Source organism: Scyliorhinus canicula, chromosome 12 (genome assembly GCF_902713615.1).
Source record: "Scyliorhinus canicula chromosome 12, sScyCan1.1, whole genome shotgun sequence".
Taxonomy (NCBI): Eukaryota; Metazoa; Chordata; class Chondrichthyes; order Carcharhiniformes; family Scyliorhinidae; genus Scyliorhinus; species Scyliorhinus canicula.
Window position 1 is genome coordinate 106,870,682 of NC_052157.1, and position 24,950 is coordinate 106,895,631.

The window sequence follows — 24,950 nt, forward strand, 5'->3', positions numbered from 1 at the left end:
GTGTTTTTCTCAACACTGTACGTTCTGTGTAATGTGTCGCAGAGTTGAGGGAGAACAGTACAAAGACTCGGCGCTGTGGAATGTGAATTGTACTTTGGCTCTTTCAATGTGTCAGGTTAAGAGTTCTTTTCAGTTGCTTGATTAGAAGTTCGAGGTGACCAATAAATGAAGGTTTCGTGTTTACAGCCGCCAAGTCACCTAAACTCAATGCGTTGTGTTCGGTTGAAATCGGCCTCGTTCATTAAGACTTGAGCAATTGCTTGTGATTTAATATTTAGTTCAAACTCTATTACTTAAGTAGGGTGCTGTTTCCAAGGGCCACCACACACTTGATGGGCCGAATGATTCACTGTGTGATTCCACTTTGGATTGTTTGATAATTGAAACGTTTTTATTAAACTTCTATTTAATAGTATAGTTTTTCCTGCACCTACTGCCTGACAGACATACAGAGGAAATATAAAAATCAAATAGCACTGTAAATTAATTGCTCATTGCATCCTGTTTCCTACAAATAAAAAGAAGACTCCGACAAAATGAAGGAAAGAAAGTGAAATAAAGCACAATACTGTACCACCAAGAATCCCCTACTGGCCGTCCGCAGTTTCATTGTGGGTGCCACAGATTGCTAATTAAAACAGCAATTAAAGAACTATTCTAATTAACTCTTGATGCCCTGGCAACTTTGTGATTTATGGCACAATTAGAGGCCTGACTCTATTGCATTAATCTCCTTTAGATGTAGGTGTTGGAAGCATAAGGTTACGTCATCTCCAATTCCCTTCAATTGATTTTTCTTCCTCCTTTGGGGTTCCTGATTTTCACTGTATGGTACGATCATTACCTCTTAGCTGGGGATATTGAAGGACTGAAGTAATTTGCAATCTGCCCACCGCATTGGTGAATGTGTTTATAACTGCTTGACACAGTAAAATACTTTTTCTTGAATATTATTTCTCACTCTATTGTTTTTACAATATGCAAAATCTCATCCTGCTTGCTCACTCTTGTAGGTAATGTCCTCAGGCATGGGATCTAAATAAATGTAAAAGTATTTAAATATTTTTCAAGAAGAATATCAATCTTTGTCTCAGTGCTATTTTGTGAATAATTATTCAATCGAACACAAAGTTCTGCATACCTAGTGGCATGGTACTAATTGACCATTGCCTTCTGCACATTCAACACTCTGAAGATGTTGTTGCTTATCAGTCGTTAGCAGGGCCTTATTGTGATAGAGTGTATACATTCAAGTGTTTTCTCTTTATTATTACCATTCATTCATTTTGTATCCAAATCAAGATTCTAGTTTTAGCTTTAATTTGATTTTAACAAGTTAAAATTATGTGGCAGAACAGCCTTGCTCATTTGCGTTAATCCACATGGTGGGGTATCATGTGATTCTTCAACTTGGATGAGGAGGGCTTTTCTTGGTTTAGTTGAATCACAATAACTATACCACAGAAATAGGCCAGTTGGCCCATCTTGTCAGTGCTGACTCTTGGAAGAAGCAATCACTTAGAGCCACCTTCTCCCTGTAACCCTGCACATTTTACCTTTTCAGATAATAATACAATTCCCTTTTGAGTACCTCAGTTGAACCAGCCTGTTTCACAATCTTAAGATTGTGCATTCCAGATCCTAACCACTAACTGCATGAAAAAGGTTTTCATCATGTTACCATTATTTCTTTTGACAATTATCTTAAATCTGTGCCCTCTGGTTCTCAATCCTTCCATCAATGAGACCAGTTTCTCCAGATCTACTCTTCCAAATCCCTCACGATTTTGAATGCCTCTCCTCTCAATCTTCTTTTCACCAAAGAAAAAAGTCCCCAATTCTCCAATATATCTACTTCACTGGAGCTCCTTGGAAAGATCTCATGAATCTTTTCTGCACTCTCTCTAATGCCTTCACATTCTTTTTAAAGTGTGCTGCCCGGAGCTGGACACAGCCAGTATTTTATACAGGTTTAATATAACTTACTTGATTTTACATTCTGTACCTCTGGTAATAAAGTCCAGGATGCCATATGCTTCATTAACCCTTCTCTCAACCTATCCTGCCACCTTCAATGATTTATGCCTATATACTCAGGTTTTTCTGCTGCTGCTCCCCTTTACAATTGTACCCTTTATTTTATGTAATTCAGAAATAATCACCCTCTCATTCCAAAATCATCTACGGTGGGGGAGGCCTGTCTCCTTGCCTTGCCCCAGCGAGCAGAATGGTGCCCCTCAAGCTATAGGAAACCAATTGTCTCTGATGGAAACTGATGGCTATGGTTCTTTTATTGACTATGACTAATTACCTGATTTCAAACTCAAACTCTTGCTGTAATGCTGAAACTTAGATACACTTTAACATAAAAAATAGAGACACGTGTTTTCACCCAAATCTGCCCTACGTTGCCGTGGTCATGTATCCATGTTCTTAATACCAAAATTAAATACTTCACACTTCTCTGTATTAAATTTCATCTGCCACTTGTCTGCCCATTCCACCAACCTGGTTAAGTTCTTTTTGAAATCTTCATTTCAGTTCACAGTACTTCCAAGTTTTGTATCATTTTAAAATTGTGCCCTGCACACCATGGTCCAGGTTATTAATATATAATGTGAAGAGCAAGGTCCCTAACGCCTATCCCTGGGGAACACTACTATAAACCTTCCTCCAGTCCGAAAAACAACTGTTAACCACTACTATTTCATTTTTATTCCATGGGCTCTAACGTTACGTACAAGTCTGTTGTGCAATAGTATAACAAATGTCTTTCGGAAGTCTATGTACACCACGTCAACAGCATTACCCTCACTAACCCATTCTATTATCTCATCAAAAAAACTCAAGCAAGTTATTTAAACATGATTTTCCCTTAACAATTCTATACTGGTTTCCTTAATTAGCCTGCATTTGCTCAAATGACTAATAATCGACTATTAACCCAAATTATCATTTCTACAAGGTCCTCCATCACCAAGGTTAAACTAACTGGCCTGTAGTTTCTAGGTTTATATTTACACCCATCTTTGAACAAAGGTGTAACAGCTGCAATTCTCCAGTCTGGCACCATCATTGTGTCTAAGGAAGATTGGAAAATTATGGGCAGTGCCTCTGCAATTTCCATTCTTGCTTCTCTTGGATTTGCCTTATCCAATTCTGGTGCTTTATCAAATTAAATACAGACATCCTATCTAATACCTCAATATCAATTTTAAACCTATCAAGTGTCTGAACTATCTCCTTCACCATGATATGCTTGCACAACATCTTCATCTTCAGTAAAGACAGATGCAAAGTATTCATTGAATACTTTTGCCATGCCTCCTGCCTGCAACCGTAAATCATCCTTTTATCCCTAATAGGCCCATTCCTCCTATAGACGACCTTTGGATTTCCTTTCATGTTAGCTGCCATTCTCTTCTCATACTCTGCCTTTGCTTATCTTAATTGCTAGACAATTCCCCGCTGAACCTTCTATATCCATTATTTAAAGCTAGCAATTTAGTGATTATACATGTAGTTGAAATTCAGCTATTGTAGATCAGTGAAATGTTGTGCATTGATTATTGCTACATGATCCATGATTCAGTATTATAGGCATTAAATATGTACATATTAGTTTAATGCTATACCATAGTGAAAATCTGCACAGCGATTCAGTGTATTACTATATACTTTGCTCTTGGTAGGGGTTCCGTTCAGTAGCCTCTTGCCCAATCAGGATTTGATCTTCTCCTGCAAAATGCAAGTGGCTATTTTCCATTCTCTCTTATGAAAATCATGTCTCCTTAATGGGCAAGGTTACACAGGCAGTCTATGGCTCCAAAATCCTAGCACCAGACTATGCAATGGTTATGGAATGCGGTAAGAAAGTTTGATGCCTCTTCATAGAATCATAGAATTTATAGTGCAGAAGGAGCCCATTCAGCCTATCGAGCCTGCACCGGCCCTTGGAAAGAGCACCCTACCTAAGCCCACACCTCCACCCTACCTAAGCCCACACCTCCACCCTATCCCCGTAACCCAGTAACCCTATCTAACCTTTTTGGGCACTAAGGGCAATTTAGCATGCCCAATCCACCTAACTTGAACTGTGGGAGGAAACCAAATCATCTGGAGGAAATCCACGCAGACACAGGGAGAATGTGCAGACCCCTCCAGACAGTGACCCAAGCCGGGAATTGAACCTGGCACCCTGGAGCTGTGCTAACCACTGTGCTGCCATGGGCAAATTCTTATCCTGTCTCAATGTGCCATTTCACCAAGCTACATCCCATGCTATATCTACATAACTGTATAAATAATTTGTACATTTTGGGCAGCACGGTAGCACACGTGGCTAGCACCGTGGCTTCACACCAACAGGGTCCAAGGTTCAGTTCCCTGCTGGGTCACTGTGCGGAGTCTGCACGTTCTCCCCGTGTCTGCATGGGTTTTCTCCGGGCGTTCTGGTTTCCTCCCACAGTCCAAAGACTTGCAGGTTAGGTGGATTGGACATTCTAAATTGCCCTTAGTGTCCAAAAAGATTAGAAGGGGCTATTGGGTTATGGGGATAGGGTGGAAGTGGAAGTAGGCTTAAGTGGGTTGGTGCAGACTCGATGGGCCAAATGGCCTCCTTCTGCATTGTATGTTCTATGTATCTCTTTTAACTTAATGTGAAGTACCTCAAAATAATAGCATAGTGGTTAGCACAATTGCTTCACAGTTCCAGGGCCCCAGGTTCGATTCCCGGCTTGGGTCACTGTCTGTGCGGAGTCTGCACTTTCTCCCCGTGTCTGCATGGGTTTCCTCCAGGTGCTCTGGTTTCCTCCCACAGTCCAAAGATGTGCAGGTTAGGTGGATTGGCCATGCTAAATTGCCCTTAGTGTCCAAAATTGCCCTTAGTGTTGGGTGGGGTTACTGGGTTATGAGGGTAGGGTGCTCTTTCCTAGAGTCGGTGCAGACTCGATGGGCCGAATGGCCTCCTTCTGCACTGTAAATTCTATAAAATGAGATGTCGGCTTTCGCTAGCAGTTCTCCAGCCAATGAGCTATGGTTCTTGGTTGTTGTCACCCATTAATGAGGACATTTATTCTGCAAGGATTTTTTTCAAGCACCAATGAATTCCCATTGGATTAAAATCAGTACTAATGGATTTTGCTTCGTGCAGCTGCTTTGCTATACAGGATAATTCAAATCTCATCAGGTGGAACACTTGGTTTAATTTTTCAAGCTCTAGCTGTTGACTCCTAAATAAGTTATTACTTGGCAACAGGCTGAAGTTTTGGAACTTTGCAAGAAATGAGCCATATTTTTATGATCACTGCTCTGTCGGACATATTTTCGTGAAAAGAGCTATATCTCTGATTTGTATGTTAAAGTGTATCGACGTTTCTAGCTCCATAAAGAATGGATTGTACAATATGAAACATTACAGCAATAGCTTTAGATTTTAGAATTAGGTAATTAACTAAATAAAGCACCACAGGCATTGCACTCCAGATATAATTGGTTATATATAGCTCGAGGGCCACTGTGACGCAAGCTTGGGGCAATGCGAGGAGGCAAGCCTCCAGCAACTACCACAGTAGATGATTTTGGAATTCAACGGGAATTATTTCCGATGAAACCACCTAAGTGGCTGGATTCATTTTCTGTTTGTCCAGCATACAGTGCTGAATATGCCTAAGGCAAGAGTGATATCTGTCATTGCCCCTTTAAATAATATTTGCTGCAACCTAGACAGAATTAACTGAAATCATTGTACAGGATGGGTTATTATATCAGTGGGCATAGAATTTAGATAATTTGCAAAAGATTCAGAGAGGAGATGAGGACAAATTGTTTATGGAACAGGTTGTTATAAACTGGAATGCACAGCCTGAAGTGGTGGAAGCAGAGGAAACAATGATTTTAAAAATGGAAGTGGATAAATACTTGAGAAAGAGAAATCTTAGGACTGTGGGGAAAGTACAGGGGAGTGTGATTAATTGGATAGCTTTCAAACAGCTAGCACAGACATGATGGGCTGATTGGCCTCCTGTGTTGTATGATTCAATGATGAGTACTGTTGCTAATTTTCTGTGCTCCATTGTAAAATTTTAATACTTGTTCTCTTAAAGTTATACTTAATACTCAAATTAAAAGTATTTCTGCGTGTGCTCAATAATCATACAGTGTCATTAATCTATATGTAATAGTCGGCTTACATTTGGTGACATAAGGGGTGCAAGCATTTTCAATTTGGGAAACCATTTTTTCAGATTGTAAAGTTGAGCCTGTGTGCTATTTCCAAAAGTTGACAGTGGGAAACCAGGGCATTATAGAGACTTTGACCTTTCACTTCTAGGAAATTTCTAAAGACTAGACTTCAGGGTAAAGTGACTAAACACCATGAGAAACATTCAGATAATCAGAGAACCAGCACAAATTTGCAAAGTGCAAGTCATGTCTGACAAACCTGTCTGAATTTTTTGAATAGGTGAATTAAGCAATAGACAGGGAAATGTCTATAATAAAGATGGAAAATTCTGGAAAAATTCAGCCGGTATGGCAGCATCTGTAGAGAGCCGGTATGGCAGCATCTGTGGAGAGAGAAACAAAATGAACATTTTGAGTCTGTCTGATGCTTCTCCAATGCTGAAGAGAGGTAGAAATATCATGGGTTTCAGACTGTTGAATAGAAGAGTAGGAACAGGTGGAGCAAGGTCAGGATAGGTGAGAGCTCAGGAGAGATTTGACAAAGATGTCATGGGCCAGCACTCTATGAAAGCAAAACACAAGACAAGTTACAGGTTGGGCGTGTGCGGGAAGGGGTTGGGAAAAAAATACATCAAAATGGAGGACAGAGTTCATGGCCAGATGTTGTTAAGTTCAGAAAGCTGTTAAGTGCCAATATGGAAGATGAGGTGCTGCTCCTCCAGTTTGCGTTGAGCTTTGCGACAACACTGTAGCTGGCCAAGGACAGAAATGTGGCATGAGGGCAAGATGATGAATTGAAATGGCAAGTGACATGAACTGAGCAAATGTGTTCTTAAAGATGGTCACCCAGTCTGCATTTACTCTCCCTAAAGAGATTGTATTGTGAGTACCGAATACAGTAGATTAAATTGAATGAAGTAGAACTGAATTGTGGCTTCATCTGGAAGGAGTGTATAGGGCCTTATGTTTATAATATGAATCCCATTTACCGAATGAGGCAGCAGAAGACATTCTATGATTTGCAATTGTTTTATTCTTATACTAATATTCAATACAAATAGCAGTTTCTATCCTGCTCTGCCGGATCCTCTCCCTGTGCAAAGAGTTCAATGAACATCACCTGCTCTCAATTTGCTCTGAAGATTGTCCTTATTTACTCTTAAAGGGACTTGTAATTCTGACATTGTCCCCTTGGACGGGGAGAAGGGTGGAAGTAAACGGGCAGATGTTCACCTCCTGCGATTGCATGGGAGGGTTTCACAGGAAGAGGATGAGGTGTTGAAAGTAATAGATTGTTTGTTATGGGGAATGTCTATTGCTGTTATTTATCATAGAATCATAGAATTTACAGTGCAGAAGGAGGCCATTCGGCCCATCGAGTCTACACCAGCCCTTACAAAGAGCACCTTACTGAATCCCATGTATCCACCCTATCCCCGCAACACAGCGACCCCCACCTAACATTTTTTTGGACACTAAGGGCAATTTAGCGTGGCCAATCTACCTAACCTGCACATCTTTGGACTGTGGGAGGAAACTTGAGCACCCGGAGGAAACTTCCGCAGACACGGGGAGAACGTGCAGACACCACACAGACAGTGACCCAAGCCAGGAATCGAACCTGGGACCCTGAAGCTGTGAAACAACTGTGCTACCGTGCTGCCCCAGAACTTCTAAACTTCCAGAAGTTATTTGATGAAGTCCCTCATAAGAGACTTATGTTTGCTAAATTTCATGAAATTGAAGGCCAATTATTGGCAGGTTTAGGAAATTGAGTTGAGTGGTAGGAGGCGGGTGTAAGAATAAAGGCCCAAAGTACAAAGAACATAGAAAGGTACAGCACAGGAACAGGCCCTTTAAACCTCCAAGCCTGCGCCGACCATGCTACCCGTCTAAACTAAAATGTCTACACTTCCGGGGTCCATATCCCTCTATTCCCTATTCATGTATTTGTCAAGATGCCCCTTAAATGTCACTATCGCCCCTGCCTCCACCACCTCCTCTGGCAGTGAGTTCCAGGCACCCACTACCCTCTGTGTAAAAAAAACTTACACCTTAAACCTATGCCACATAGTAATTGACCTCTATACCCTGGGAAAAAGTCTCTGACTATCCACTCATACTATGCCCCTCATAATTTTGTAGACCTCTATCAGGTCGCCCCTCAACCTCCTTTGTTCCAGTGAGAACAAACCAGTACTCTATTTAGCAGGATGTGTCCCACAAGGATCTGTGTTGAGCTCTTTACTGTTCACTACATTTATTGACAACTCAGCTGATTGAGTAGAAAGCAACATATCGAAAGTTGCTGATCATACAACTCGAAATTGGAAATATTTTGTAGTTGGAATGATAAAATTACAAATGGATATTGATGGACTAAGTAAATGAACATAACTTAGGGTAAATAGGTTTCAACATAGGCAAATTTGAGGCCATCTACGATGGGTGTAAAAAGGATGAAACAAAGTACTTTCTCAATGGAAAAAAGCTAGAAAGGATGGAGATCCAGAAAGACTTGGTGGTCCAAGTAGATAGATTATTAAAATGCCGTGAACAAATACATCAGGCTATTGAAATGCTGAGCTTTATATCTAAAGAGTAGGTGGAAGCAGATATAAATCATGCTTTGGCCATACAAAACCCTGGCCAAGAAGATTCAGAGAGGTTGAAAGTATCTCCACACCTCGGAAGGGAGGGAGTGCAGCATAGATTTGCTAAAATTATACCTCGACTCCTAGGATTGAGTTACGAGCTGATACTACACAAACTAGGGCTATGTTCCCTGAAATTTCTGCGGTTAAGGATGGTTTAATCAAAGGTTTTGCAATATTAACAGATAGTTTAGATAGAGAGACATACTTCCTGTTAGTTGGGAAGTCTATGATGAGGGGGCTATGTCTAAAAATTAGAGCCAGATCTTTAAGAAGTAAAATTTGGAAACGTTTCTTTACAAATGGCGAATTTTGGCATTTAATTCCTCGGCAGCATTTGGTGGTAGATCGTTTGTTAATTTTAAATCAGAGATTGATTTTTTTCTTAATCAACGATAATAAGGATATGGGAAAAGTCAGGCATATGGAGTAAGGCCACAGATTAGCCATGACCTCATTGAGTGGCAGAATAAGCTGGTGAGGCTAAATGGCCAACTCCAGCACTACGTTCCTAGGTCCCAAGTGACCTCAGGATTGGGTCTGCTAGTTGTGAATAATGTGAGATTTTGCCGATTTAGTTTTTAATAATTAACCACAATTTAAAAACAATATTTAAATTCATTTCTGATATGTGGTCTTCGCTGTTAAGACCATCATTTATTACCATCCCTAATTACCCTTGAGAAGGTGGTGGTGAGCTGCTTTCTTGAACTGTTGCGGTCCACGTGGTGTAGGCCCCCCACAGTGATGTTGGGGAGGGAGTTCCTGGAATTTGAGACAGTGAAGGAGCAGTAATAGAGTTTCAAGTCAAGATAGTGTGTGGCTAGGAGGGCAACTTTCAGGTAAAAGTGTTCCCAGATAACGGCTGCTCTTGCCATTGTAGTGGTAGTGGATATGGGCCTAACAGGTTGCTGCAGTGCTTCTTTTATGTACTGCCACTCTGCGACAGCAGTGGAATCATAGAATCATTACAATGCAGATTGCCTACAATGCAGAAGCCCTTTGGCTCAAAGAGTCTGCACCAATACTCTGAAAGAACATCCTATCTAGGCCCACACCCCATCCTATCCCCATAACCCAGTAACCCCACCTAACCTTTTGATCACTGAGAGGCTGTGGAAGGAAAGCGGAGCACCCAGAGGAAACCCATGCATACATGGGTAGAACGTACAAACTCCACACAGACAGTGCTCCAAGGCTGGATTTGAACTGGGGTCCCTGGCACTGTGAACCAGCAGTGCTAACCACTGTGCCACCATGCCACCCTGGAGGATCTTATTAAATGGCGGCTCAGGCTCGGGTGGATCAGGCTTGAGGAGTTGAATGGCCTATGCCTGCTCCTTGTCCATATGTTAAGATGGTGGGTGGGATGCTGGTCAAGTAGGTTGTTCTGTCCACAATTTGGAGTGCATGCTTAGTTTCTTGAGTGATTTTGGAGCTGCACTCATCCAGGCAAATGGAGAGTCTTCCATCACACTCCTACCTTGTGCGTTGCAGCTGGTGGACATATTTTGGTGAGTTAGATGCTGATTTTCTCACCACAGAATTCTCAGCCTTTGACCTGCTTTTGGAAGCCACACTATTTATATGGCTGTCCTTTTAAACTTCTGGTTGATGGTGGCCTACAGGATGTTGATGGTATGGAAAACAGCGATGGTAATGCTATTAAAGGTCAATGGGAGATGGTTAGACACAATCTTGTTGGAGATAGTCGTTGCCTGGCACTTATGTGGCATGAATGTTATTTTCCACCTATCAGTCTAAGTCTGAATGTTGTCCAAGTCTTGCTACATGCGGGTGCAGACAACTTCAAATCTGTAAAGTTGTGAGTGACACTGAGCACTCTGCAATCGGCGAACAGTGTGGAAAATTGCCTAGGTATTCCTTGTTCTTTTCATGGAGGGAGGATCTTTGATGAAACAGCTGAAGCTGATTGGGCCTTACCCTGAAGAACTGCCGTAAGTGATGTCCTGGAATTGAGATGATTAGTCGCTAACAAATACAACAGTCTATCTTTGTGCAAGGTATGACTCCAAACAGTGGAGAGTTTTAGCTCGATTCCCATTGACCTCAATATTCTTAAGATTTGTTTGATATAATTGCCACTTGATGGCAATGTTGATGACACCTTCCATCACTTTGCTAACAAGGGGAAGTAGACTGATGGAACAGAGACTGGCCATTTTGGATTTGTCCTGTTTTTAATGGACAGGACATACCTGGGCAATTTTCTATGTTGTTGAGTAGACGCCAGTAGTATAGATGCATTGGAATAATTTAGCTGGGGGCAGGGGACTAGATCTGAACTACAAGTCTTCAGTCCGACAGCCAGGATCCTGTCAGGCCCATAGTCATTGCTGCATCCAGTGCCTTCAGCTGTTCATTGATATCATCTGGAATTAATCAAACTGGCTGTAGACTGGCAACTTATAATACTAGGATGACCTCAGGAAGAGGCCAAGATAGATCATCCACTCTGGCTGAAGATGCTTGCAAATGCCTTTTGCTTTCATGTGTTGGACCCTGCCATCATTGAGAAGGGTTTTTTTTTTGGAGCCTTCTCTTCCAGGTAAAGACATACTAATAGTTATCAGAGGACAGGCTGCAACATACACAGTCTAAGGTGACACCTGGAGAATGACTTCTTGGGCAAGTTCTGGAGGGTAACTTAAGTATATGAGACTGTATGCTAATAAATATAGGGTACCTTAAGAGGGTAGTTAGAGGGTGAATTCAGATGTAACTGTGCCTGGTTTCATTGTTTAAAGTATTTGCATCTGCGAACCGTGTAATGGGTCAGCTCTCGTACTGTTAATAATTGAGCTTATGAACTTGGAGTTCTGAAATTGTTTTGGAATCAATCTATTTCCTGTATCTATTTTTATATATAAATGTTCTTACTAACTAGATTTCCTTTAATTAGTGTCCCTGGCTACATTTCTTGATGAAGCTGATTGGAGAATAGTTATGTTCCATTCATAGGGCAGTGTATAATTGAGCAACATGAGTCTCCCCTGCTGGCTGAAGGGGTGACAGAAGCCCTGCGCTATCTCTTTTAGGGAAGTTCTGTGGCATTAAATGCCAATCAGGCACTTAACTGGACAAAAGCGGGTCTTCCCAAAATCAAGGACGGAAAGCAGATAGGGGCAGAAGTCACACTTGCCTTTTGAATGCTGGATCCCAAGCCACAGGTGAGTGATGGTGGAAGGGGGTTTGTGGGATGGGGCACAAGAGAAAGGTGTGGAGGAGGATTGGTAAGAAGAGGACCTGGTAGCTCACACCAGGTCCCTCCATCAGGCACTAAATGCCTTTGAACAAGGGAACCCCCTGAAATCCTCCCAGAAGCCCACAAGCAACCCTGTGCATCTGCATGCAGCGCAATCCCTACTTCCACCACCAACCTGCCCACACCTGGGTTGATAAAAGTGGCAGTGGGTTGAAACCCTTAAATTGACATTAATTGCCCACCTGTAGGCTACTATTGGTGGTGGGGTAGGAAGGCTATACTTCCGTGCTTTCCTGCCACGGAATTCATTGAGGTGGAGGTGTGAAGGAGTGAGGGGCACATTTGCCACTCCCCTCCCCCACTGATTAAATTCCCCCACCACCAAACTTGCCATGGGGAAGGACATTAAATTCCACCTTTAGCTTTATGTCCTTCGTGACTAGAACAACATGTCATGATAAATTGATTTTTTGAAGTGGGTTTGACCTTGTACAGAATGGATGAAATTCCTGCTGTTACTTCTGAAAAGGCTGTATCACAATCACTTAGCAAAGATGTCTTATTTGAGATGGTTCAGTAACTAATATAATTGCTCACATTGGTGTTATTTATCATGTGTCATTTCTGCCATTAGAGTTGAAAATGTTCAAGAATATTTGATTTGTGCAATTAAAATGCATTTGTTCTGCCAATTTCAAGAAAACAGGGACAAAATAAATCCAACTTCCTATTTATCACTTGAATCTTTGATTCTAGTAATTTGCACAGTTTAAATTTAGTAAGGAGCTTATCTTCTAATGCAGCCCTACATACAAAGTAGAAATTGAGGACAAAAATGTAAGTATGTGGATCTGGAATAGTTCATAATTTTGTCTCCAGCGAATCATTGAATCGTTACAGAACAGAAGGAGGCGTTTTAGTTTGTCATGTTTGCACTGGCTCTCTATAGGGGAAGTTTACATAGAGCCACTACCCTGCCTTCTTTCCAAGCTCCAATTTCCTCGTGAATGCCTTGATTGAAATTGCCTCCACCAAATCTACAGACATTGCAATTCAGATCCTAATCACTGTGTCAATAAGTCTTTCAAGTCTCCATTGCTTCTTTTGTCAATTACCTTAAATCTGTGCCCTCTTGGCCTTGATCCTTTCTCCTATGGGAACATTTTCCCAATTTACTCTGTCCAGAACCCTCATGATTTTGAATACCTCTATCAAACTTTTAACTAACTTTTGACTAATTTTTCCCGAGAACAACAACAACATTTCAAATATTCAGGCATTTAAAACACAAGTTTCATTCCGTATTTGATCCCATATTGCTCTCTTCGACCTTGATAGTGCCCTGTAAGTGGACCATTCTCCCTGCACCAATTGTCTCAATCGTTGAAAGGAAATTAAGTGAATGGGAAAGTCCAATGAATTTAATTGAAGGTATCTTTTCATTTGGCATTTTTCTTGTAGCGATACACCAAATGTAATCTTGGTAAAGTTGATAGCACTCTTGTCTTTGAGCCAGAAGATTGTCGGATCATGCCCTGCCAAAGACATAGCATGTAGGCTATGGTTGACACTTCACTGCAGCACTAAGGGATTGCTGCATTTCAGAGGTACTGTCATTCAGATAAGACATTAAACTGAAGCCTAGTCTGTCAGCACAGCTGGATATTAAAGATCCTATAGCTCTACTTAAAGAAGAGCAGGAAGCTTTCCCAGCATCTTGTCATTTATCTCCTGTGAATGAAAAATTTCTGTTGCAGACTGGCAAACACATTTGCCTCCGTGGCAACTACACTTCAAATTGGCTGCAAAATGTTTCCGAATGCGCTGAGACTGTTATAAGGCAGCGATGGGCAACCTCGGCTAGTGATTGGGCTGCATGAGTGACACCCCTTCACCTCAGTGGGCCGGAAGATTGAACTAAGGCTTGCTCAATAACTGTGACCCAATGAGTAAGATTAAATACAGTTAATGCACGTCAAATATTTCAGTTATAGAAAATGTTTAATTATTTATATATTAATAGAACTATCACCAACTTCAAATGGTAAATTTAAAATAAATATTTACATTTGATTGGACACGGAGGGAGTGCATGGCTCCCGCAATCAATAGGGGCAGCATGGTAGCATGGTGGTTAGCATAAATGCTTCACAGCTCCAGGGTCCCAGGTTCGATTCCCGGCTGGGTCACTGTCTGTGCGGAGTCTGCATGTCCTCCCCATGTGTGCGTGGGTTTCCTCCGGGTGCTCCGGTTTCCTCCCACAGTCCAAAGATGTGCGGGTTAGGTGGATTGGCCATGCTAAATTTCCCGTAGTGTTCTAAAAAGTAAGGTTAAGGGGGGGGTTGTTGGGTTACGGGTATAGGGTGGATACGTAGGTTTGAGTAGGGTGATCATTGCTCGGCACAACATCGAGGGCCGAAGGGCCTGTTCTGTGCTGTACTGTTCTATATTTCTATAATGTTGGGAGGAATCAGCATTCACCTCACTTCACTTGCCCTCGCTTTACGTGCGTATCACTTCAGTCACTTCAGAGTATAAAACTGCAACTGCATGGATGGAAATCAGTGGCAACCCTGCGCATCAACAAAATGTCTTACGGGCTGTACTCAAAATCCTGATGGGCCACATATGGCCCCTGGGCCGCAGGTTGCCCATCAACTGTTCCAAGGTGATCTGTGTTAAATAACATAATTAAAAGCTACAGCTGTAAACACTTCTATTAAACAGAATGTTGACTTGTTTAATCACAACAAATGGTTTTAAAAGTGCTTTGCCACCAGGAATACTGTCAGGGACAACGGTTATTACACCTATCAATTAGGATGGTGTGGACAATTTTATTTTGGGCTCAGCAGCTTTGAAAGTTTTTAGGAAGGCTAACATTTCAGGCAGCACAGTGGCGCAGTGGGTTATAACGCCCTGCTGCCTCATGGCGCCGAGGTCCCAGGTTCGATTCTGGGTCACTGCCCGTGTGGAGTTTGCACATTCTCCCCGTGTTTGTGTGGGTTTCGCCCCAACAACCTAAAGATGTGCAGGGTAGGTGGATTGACCTTGATAAATTGCCCCATAATTGGAAAAAATGAATTGGGTACTCTAAATTTATTTTTAAAAAGGAAGGCTGACATTTCTGCAGCTTGCTGTTGCAAGGGTTGGAATAGGAATGGCTCGAACGGAGCATTCATGGATTTATTCAAGTAAATTTATTTGCTTACATCTTGTAACATTTCAAATGTGTAATGTTCTTCAGACATATCTGCCAATTGTTCAAACCCACAGTCATTGTGAAAATGAGCATGCTCTGTGACCTGGCGTCCAATTTCCTGAAATTGCTCCATGTTTACTCACAGAAACGTTTGCACAAAAAAGGGCAATGTACTATTGGTGACACTACACAATTTGCATTGATGTGAAGCAGGTTCATGTTGTAGGGGTTAGCATTTTAGCATGGATAAAAGATTGATTATCTAATTGGAAGTAGAGAGTAAGAATAAGTGGGTGTTTTCGGGTTGACAAGATGTGACGAGTGGAGTGCCTCAGGGATCAGGGCTGGGACTTCCAACTATTTACAACTTAGATCAATGGCTTTAATGAAGAGATTGAATGTATGATTTCTAAGTCTGCTGATATCGCTAAGACATGGAGGAGAATAAGTTGTGAATGTGACAGAAGGGGCTGGATTCTCCAATTCTGTGGCTAATTGCTGACTCTGGCGTGGAAACTGTGACGTTTTACGATGCCAAAATTGGCGCCAAACTCTCACCGATTCCAGGACCGGTGAGGGGCTAGCAGCGGCGCCAGGGAGAACACCCAGCTCCCGCCCAAAAAACATCTGGAGAATGGCCGGGTCCGTGGCCGCGCATGAGCACAGCGACGACCTGCAGCGGTTGCACCGTAAAATATGGTGTCGGCTGCGCGCAGACCCGACCTGCTAGCTAGTGACCCCCTGGACCACCCCCCTCACCACCCCGGACCACCCCCCCACCAGCCCTCACCGAAGCCCTCCTGGCCAGCGGCATGGCTTCCCCCGACTGTGGCAGCACTGGACACAGCGTGCAGCCGCCACGCGCAGTTCACGAAAACTGAGAGTACAAGTGAAATACGCCATCGTGAATTCGGCCCATTAGGGGCGGAGCATCGGGGGAGGGCCTTCAAGTCAGTCCTGAGAGCCATCCCAATGGTGTGCAACATATTCCCCAATGACTGCGTTTTAGGTGGTGCGGAGCATCCGAAAACAGGCGCCGCCCCTGATTCGGTCGTAAATAGGGATTCTCTGCCCGATCGCCGATTACGAAATTATAGTCGGCAAGCGGAGAATCCGCCCAAGGAGGCTGCAAATAGGCATAGAGAGGTTAAGTGAGCAGAGAAAAATTTGACAAAAGCAGTTTAATGTGGGAAAATGTGAACTTGTCCACTTTGGCGGGAAGAATAGAAAACACAGCATAATATTTAAATGGAGAAAGATTGTCCAATGTAGATGAAAAGAGAGATCGGAGTGTACAGGTACACAGGTCCTGAAAGGCAGCAGTTCAAGGAGACAAGCTTGTAAAGAATGCATATAGAATGCTCTCCTTCATTGTTGGAATTCTGGAAAACACTGGTGAGGCCACAACTGGAGTATTGTATGCAATTCTGGTCACCACATTACAGGAAGGGTGTAATTGCTCTGGAAAGAATGCAAAGGAGGTTTAAAAGAACGTTGCAAGGGCTCGAAAAGTGTATCTACGAGGAGAGATTGGATAAATTGGGGTTATTTTTCTCGAAACAAAGAAGGCTGAGGGGTGACTTGATTCAGGTGTACAAAATTAGTAGAAGAAGAGATAGAATGGACAAGGTAAAATTGTTTCCCTTGGCGGAGAATTCTAGAACCAGGGGACACAGATTCAAGATAAGTGGCAGAGGGTGTAGAGGGGACATAAGGAAGAATTGTTTTACACCAAGGGTAGTGGATGTCTGGAATTTGCTTCCTGACTTGGTGGTGGGGACAGAGACCCTAAACTCTTAAAAATACCTGGACCGGCACCTTAAAAGCTGTGAGCTACAGGGCTACGGACCAGGTGCAGGACGGTCGACTTAGAATGGGCACCTGGGTGTCCTTGGGCTGGCATGGACAAGATGGGCTGAATGCCTTTCATCTGTGCTGGAACTTTTTGAAGGTTCTAACCCTGAGGTACAGAGGAATTCGGGCATCCTGCTTTATGAATCAGGAAAAGTTAATATTTAGGTACGGCAAGTGATTAGGAAGGCAAATAGAATGTTGCCATTTACTGCAAGGGGAATGGAATATGAAACTAGAGATGTTTTGCTACAGTTGTACAGGGCACTGGTGAGATCACGGGCACGATCTACTGGCCACGTTACGTCTGAACTGGAGCGCAACGCAGCCGGTAGATGCCAGGAGACGCCTCCCGTGTGCTTCCTGACAGCCAATACACCTTGTGGAATCTGATTAAATCCGGAAAGGCATTGTGATCAGAATCCCTCCCACAATAGATGGGACCAAGCCTCACGCGCCTAAGTAGGTTTTAAACCCTCTTAGGAATGAGTACCCAGGATCGACCCGGCTCCCGCATCTACTGGCCTCTCCAGGGAGATCCCAGCCGGGCGCCTTTCAGTATTTGTCCACACAAACGGAGGTCTGATGGGCCAGGGGCTGGGATAGCAAGGGGCTGGGATAGCACACTGTGCTAAATCGCTGGCTTTTAAAGCAGACGAAGGCAGGCCAGCAGCATGGTTCAATTCCCGTATCAGCCTTCCCGGACAGGCACCGGAATGTGGCGACTAGGGGCTTTTCACAGTAACTTCATTGAAGCCTACTCGTGACAATAAGCGATTTTCATTTTCATTTCATCGGAGGGCCCTGGGTGGTCAGGGATAGGGCACGGTGGCCTCAGCCAAGGTATCCGGGTGGCACTGCAAAGCCGGCAGGAGCACTGCCAGGGTGCCAGGATGTCATTGCCAAGGGTCAGGGCCTGAGGGGGCTGTGCCATAAAAGGAGGGTGGAGAGGGGGTATGAAAGGTGGGGGTTTCAGGTCTGGCATGAAGGGACCTCCAGAAGGTTGGTGGGGGATGAAGGGTGGGAGTTCTGGAAAGGAGGGGGCCCCTAAAGTGGGACGTCCTCAAAAGGGGGAGCCTTCAGCGACCTCATAGTGGGGTGCCATCACTTGGGGGGGGGGGGGGGGGAGGTGGGGGAGCTACATTGCCTGTGGGCGGGTTGTCAAGCTCAGGTAGAGATCAGGGCATCCTTTCAAAATGGTGGCCTGATCTCTGAGGATCCGGCCTGGCCTGCGAGCTCAGCTCCCCAGTGATGAAAATAATTCTGGGCTAGCCCGAAGAGAAACTCCCCAGAGCCCAGAAAAGTGACTAAGTTTGGTTAGAGAGTGGTGGGGAACTCTCTGACAGAGCCGGCGAGAAATCCCAGCAAAACCCGCCATATAGGACAAGTAGAAATTCTTCCGTTAGATCGCGGCACTGTGTACAGTTTAGATCTTCTTCTTTAAGAATGGGAATAAATGCATTAGAAGCAGTTCAGAGAACATTCACTTGACTGATCGCAGGAGGGGGATGGAGGTGGGGGTTGCATGTCATCTTTTGAGGAAAGGTTGGTCAGGCTGAACCTGTGTCCATTGGAGTTTTGAAATGAGAGGTGGTCTTCTTGGAACCTATAGGATCCTGAGGGGATTTGACAGGGTGGATGCTGAAAGAATATTTCACCTTGTGGGAGAGACTAGAACTAGCGGGACACAGTTTAACATAATGGGCTCCCATTTGAAATGAAGCTGAGAAGCTATTTTTTCTCTCCGAGTGTTGTGAATCCTTGGAAATCTCTTTCCCCGGTGAGTGACGGAGGCAGGGTCAGTGAACATTTTAAAGAGCGAGGTAGATAGACTCTTGACTAACAAGGGTTGTCAGGCAGAATGTGGAGTTGGGGCCACAATCCAATCAGCCGTGATGTTATTGAATGGAGTGAAATGGCCAGCTCCTGCTCCTCATTCATGTGTTCATCTTCTTTAACATTTTACTGTTAACTGGGCAATTTCTGTTCATAGTTAAGCACCATCTTCAGGATTAAAGACTGAAATAGCGAGACTCAAATTATACTTCATGTCTGAAAGAAGGATAAAAAGATGCGTAAGTATTTCATTCTGCACTAGCGTACTGTAGAAGGTGTAGTTAATGGAAAGAGAGCAATTTTTATGTAAGGACAAACAGCATTTTAACAAAGCAATCATCTATTTCCTGAGTTGACGTGGAAAGAAATACAAAAAAGTTGTTATTTTGCAGAGTATTTCTCTCTATATACATTGATTTATGGTTATCGTGACATGGTAAAAGGGCAATCATCGACTCGCTGACTCAGCATGCTTTGCTGTGCAGCTACCTGCTTTCCTTTATCCTATTGATGTACCACTACGAATTAAAATCATTGTGCTTGAAATAAACTTCTCTGAAATTTGATTGTAATTTTCTGACTTTGTTAGGCAAGAGTTTTGTCATGCATTTAGCACTAGGCAGCAAGCAATCTCTGGGAAAACTTCTGAATTTAAAGTGACTGCAACTGTGCCATATATTACAAACCCACCTTTTATGGTTTTATTTTGAGCAGGAAGACTGAAAATTGTCCTGGGAAAGGCCACACAATCAGTGTCGTCAATGGCACCATGACCTGAGCTGGAGATATAGTTCATACTTGCTGATCAAAAGCCATTGACCTTCCCGGCGCACCCGTACACTCATTCTGGCATCTGATTGATACTCGGGCTACACTGGATTGGTATCGAGACAGGAACATTCTGAAGGCAGGTTGCATGATCTCGGCCAGCATCAGCATTCCCTTGAGTTTAGAACACAGAACATACAGTGCAGAAGGAGGCCATTCAGCCCATCGAGTCTTCACCGACCCACTTAAGCCCTCATTCCCAGCCTATCCTCATAACCCAATAACCCTTCCTAACCTTTTTTGGACACTAAGGGCAATTTGGAATGGCCAATCCACCTAACCTGCAAATCTTTGGACTGTGGGAGGAAACCGCAGCACCCAGAGGAAACCCACGCAGACACGGGGAGAATGTGCAGACTCCACACAGACAGTGACCCAGCGGGGAATCGAACCTAGGACCATGGCGCTGTGAAGCCACAGTGCTAGCCACATGTGCTACCGTGCTGCCCTTAGAAGATTGAAGGTTGGTCTGATCGAAGTGTTAAAAAGATTTGATCAGGTAGAGATGCGGAAATAATTTCCTATTGTGGGGGGCATCCTTTATGAGGGCGTATCATCTTAAAATTAGAGGTTGGCTTTTTACAAGTGAAATTTTGGGAAGCAGTTTTTCGCACAAAGGGTAGCAGAAATCTGGAACTATCTCCACCAAAAGTCTATAGATACTGGGGTACAGCTAAGATGGCGCCGGAGTGAGGCGACTCTCTGCAAGCTCTCCCCAACAGATCCACTTTTTACTTAACTTATACTCGTTCTAATCTTTTAAAAATGACATTGTATATCTTGTGTTGCCCTATTATGTATTTTCTTTTATTCCCTTTTTTCTTTCCATGTACTTAATGATCTGTGAGCTGCTCGCAGAAAACTACTTTTCACTGTACCTCGGTTCACGTGACAATAAACCAATCCAATCCAATAACTTGAGCTTTCAAGACTGAGATTGGTAGATTGTGGTAGTCACCACTGTTGTATTGTGTATACTGCATACGAGGGTATTACGGTAAGGCCCCTGTACTATAGGTAAGGGGGTAGATCCCTGCCTGCTGGCGCCGCCCAGTCAGCGGAGTATAAATTTGTGGGTTCTCCGAGCTGCAGCCATATCGGCAGCAGCTGCGGGAGGCTCCATATCTCTGCGTAATAAAGCCTCGATTACTCTGTACTCTCATCTTGTCGTAATTTATTACGCAGAGATTTTAAAACAATGGATCTCCGCATCAAGCCTCAAGCAGACAACGCCAAGTCGGCCTTCGCACATTGGCTAGCTTGCTTCGAGGCATACATCGGATGAACCACCCTCAGAGGCACAGAAGCTCAGACATCTTTCCCCTGATCCGGGACGCGCTGACCTATGCTGAGACCATGGCGCTACTGAAGGAGAACTACACTCAGCAGACCAACAAAATGTACGCCAGACACCTCCTCTCCACGAGGCATCAACTCCCCGGTGAATCTGTGGATGATTTCTGGCGTGCACTGCAATTCCTAGTGAGAGACTGTGATTGTCAGGCCGTCTCGGCCTCTGAACGTTCGGACTCGCTACTTAGAGACGCGTTCGTACAGGCATAGGGTCGGCCTACATCCGCCAGCGACTCTTAGAAGGGGCTACCCTCGACCTCGCAGCGACCAAGAAACTAGCGCTGTCGCTCACAGTCACCTCACACAATATACAGGCGTATGCCCCCGACCGCAAGACCCACTCCTCCTGGGCATTGTGGACCCCACCAGCGACCTCTCGCAGGCCTGCACCGTACGGCAGCCAAACAACCCCGGGGGACCCAAGTGTTACTTCTGCGGACAGTCAAAACACCCCCGACAACGATGCCCGATGCGGAGCGCGCTCTGGAAGGCCTGCGGTAAGAAAGGATACTTTGCTGCTGTGTGCCAGGCCCGCTCCGTCACCGATGTTGCCCAGGCACCCCCCATGTGCGACCCACGGGCGCCGCCATCTTCCTCGCCTCAAACCTCGTGCGGCCCATGGCCGCTGCCATCTTGCTCACCTCACGTGTGGCCTGTAGGCGCCACCATCTTCCCCGCCTCAGGACCTCTGCTCCTCGGGCACCTAATCGGGCCACTCATCGCCTGCAACCGCCGCCGACCAGCCACGTCTGGCCTCCATCACGATCGGCCAGTCCCGACCTCGCGACCGTGTCGATGACAGTGAAGGTCGATGGGCACAAGGTTTCCTGCCTTCTGGACTCCGGGAGTATTGAGAGCTTCATCCACCCCAATACGGTAAGGCGCTGCTCCCTCACGGTGTACCCCACCAACCAGAGAATCTCCCTGGCCTCCGGATCCCACTCCGTGACGATCCGGGGGTACCGCACCGCCACCATCCAGGGCGCAGAGTTCAGCGGCATCTGGCTCTACGTCCTCTCCAACCTCTGCGCTGCCTTACTACTCGGCCTGGACTTCCAGTGCAACTTCCAGAGCCTAACCCTGAAATTTGGCAGGCCCCTACCACCCCTTACTGTATGCAGCCTCACGACCCTTAAGGTCGGCCCACCTTCCCTGTTTGCGAACCTCACCCCGGATTGCCAACCCGTCGCCACCAGGAGCAAACGGTTCTGTGACCAGGACAGGACCTTCATCAGGTCTGAGGTCCAGCAGCTGCTGCGGGAAGGTATTATCGAGGCCAGCAACCGCCCCTGGAGAGCCCAAGTGGTTGTGGTGAAAACTGGGGAGAAAAACAGGATGGTCGTTGACTACAGTCAGACCATCAATTGCTACATGCAGCTCGACGCGTACCCCCTCCCTCGCATATCTAATTTGGTCAATCAGATTGCACGGTACCGGGTCTTCTCGTCAGTGGACCATTCGCAAGGCGGACCGCCAGTACACCGCGTTTGAGACGGACGGCCGCCTTTACCATTTCTTTAGGGTTCTCTTCGGCATCACTAACGAGGTCTCGGTCTTCGAACGGGAGATGGACCGAATGGTTGGCTGGTATGGACAGAGGCCACTTTCTCGCACCATCTGCGGCCACGACCAGCAGGCCCACGACGCTAACCTTCCCAAATTCCTCCACACCGCCAAACTCCTCAACCTAACCTACATCAAGAAGTGTGTGTTCAGCATGGACCGATTAGCCATCCTCGGCTACGTGGTTCAGAATGGAGTTCTAGGGCCCGACCCCGATCGCATGCGCCCCCTCATGGAACTCCCCCTCCCCCAAGGCCCTCAAACGATCCCTGGGGTTCTTCTCGTACTACGTCCAGTGGGTCCCTAACTATGTGGACAAGGCTCTCCAACTCATTCACTGCACCGTTTTCACACTAATGGCCGAGGCTCACCAGGCCTTCAACCGTATCAAGGGCGACATCGCCAAGGCCGCGCTGCACGCAGTCGACGAGACGCTACCCTTCCAAGTTGAGAGCGAGGCATCAGACGCCGCTCTGGCCGCCACCCTCAACCAGGCAGATAGGCCCGTGGCATTCTTTTCCCACACCCTCCATGCCTCCGAAATCCAGCACACCTCTGTTGAAAAGGAGACCCAAGCCATCGTAGAAGCTGTGCGACATTGGAGGCATTACCTGGCCGGCAGGAGATTCACTCTCCTCACTGACCAATGGTCGGTTGCCTTAATGTCGAACAACACATAGCAGGGCAAGATCAAAAATGATAAAATCTTGAGGTGGAAGATCTAGCTCTCCATCCACAATTATGAGATTTATTATCGCCCCAGTAAGCTCAACGAGCCCCCCGATGCCCTATCCCGAGGTACATGTGCCAGCGCATAAGTGGACCGACTCCGCACCCTGCACGACGATCCCTGTCACCCAGGGGTCACCTGCTTTTATCACTTCATATAATCACCTTCCTGGTGAAGGCCTCCTGCCCCTTTGAACGCCTCAGCGTGGACTTCAAAGGGCCCCTCCCCTCCACCGACTGCAACATGTACATTCTCAATGTGGTCGATGAGTACTCAAGATTCCCCTTCGCCATTCCATGTCCCGACATGACGTCTGCCACTGTCATCAAAGCCCTCAACACCATCTTCGCTCTGTTCGGTTTCCCCACCTACGTCCACAACAACCGGGGATCCTCATTTATGAGCGATGAGCTGTGCCAGTACCTGCTCAACAGGGGCATTGCCTCGAGCAGGACAACCAGCTACATCCCCCGGGGAAACAGGCAGGTGGAGCGGGAGAATGGGACGGTCCAGAAATCACCCAGCCTCCTGCTGGCAGGAGGTCCTCCCCGATGCCCTTCACTCCATTTGGTCGCTCCTGTTCATGGCGACTGACAAAACCCCCCATGAACATCTCCTTGCCTTCCCTAGGAAGTCCACCTCCGGGGTTCCGCTCCCAACATGGCTGGCAGCTACAGGACCCGTTCTCCTCTGCAAGTATGTACGGCTCCACAAGGCGGACCCGTTGGTTGAGAGGGTACAGCTACACCACGTGAACCCGCAGTACGCCTGTGTAGCGTACCCCGATGGCTGCCAAGACACAGTCTCCCTCGGGGATCTGGCACCAGCTGGGTCCCCACACACCCTCCCCCCAGCGCACCCCACCACAGCCCCCGCTGAAGGACGATTCGCCCTCCCCTTGGTCTCACCCGTGGATGAAGATGAGGTTGACACGCTCCCGGAGTCACCGACGACCGAACCGACGTCTGAAACACCACCACAACTGCGGCGCTCGCAACGCCGGATCAATGCGCCCGACCGTCTAAATTTGTAACCTCTTTCTTAAATTTTAAACAACCTATATGTAAATAGTTTCCACCATCCCCGCTGGACTATTTTTTTTTAAAACTGGGGGTGAATGTGCTAGTCACCACTGTTGTATTGTGTATACTGCATACAAGGGTATTACGGTAAGGCCCCTGTACTACAGGTATGGGGGTAGATCCCTGCCTGCTGGCTCCGCCCAATAGGCGTAGTATAAATGAAATGAAAATCGCTTATTGTCACGAGTAGGCTTCAATGAAGTTACTGTGAAAAGCCCCTAGTCGCCACATTCCGGCGCCTGTACGGGGAGGCTGGTACGGGAATGTGTGGGCTCTCCGAGCTGCAGCCATTTTGGCAGCAGCTGCGGGAGGCTCCACATCTCTGCGTAATAAAGCCTTGATTACTCTCTACTCTCTTCTTGCCGTAATTGATAGTGCATCATAGATTTTTGTTAAATAAGGGTATCTAGAGATAAGAAATTGAAGCAGGTAAATTAAGTTG

The 24,950-nt window shown here is 45.4% G+C and overlaps 1 protein-coding gene across 12 annotated transcripts in view; it reads left to right on the plus strand.

The window, feature by feature from the left end:
- Window positions 1–24,950, plus strand: part of LOC119974633 (serine/arginine repetitive matrix protein 3-like) — a 753,111-nt gene that overhangs the window by 357,303 nt on the left and 370,858 nt on the right. The gene's annotated exons all lie outside the window — the stretch shown is intronic.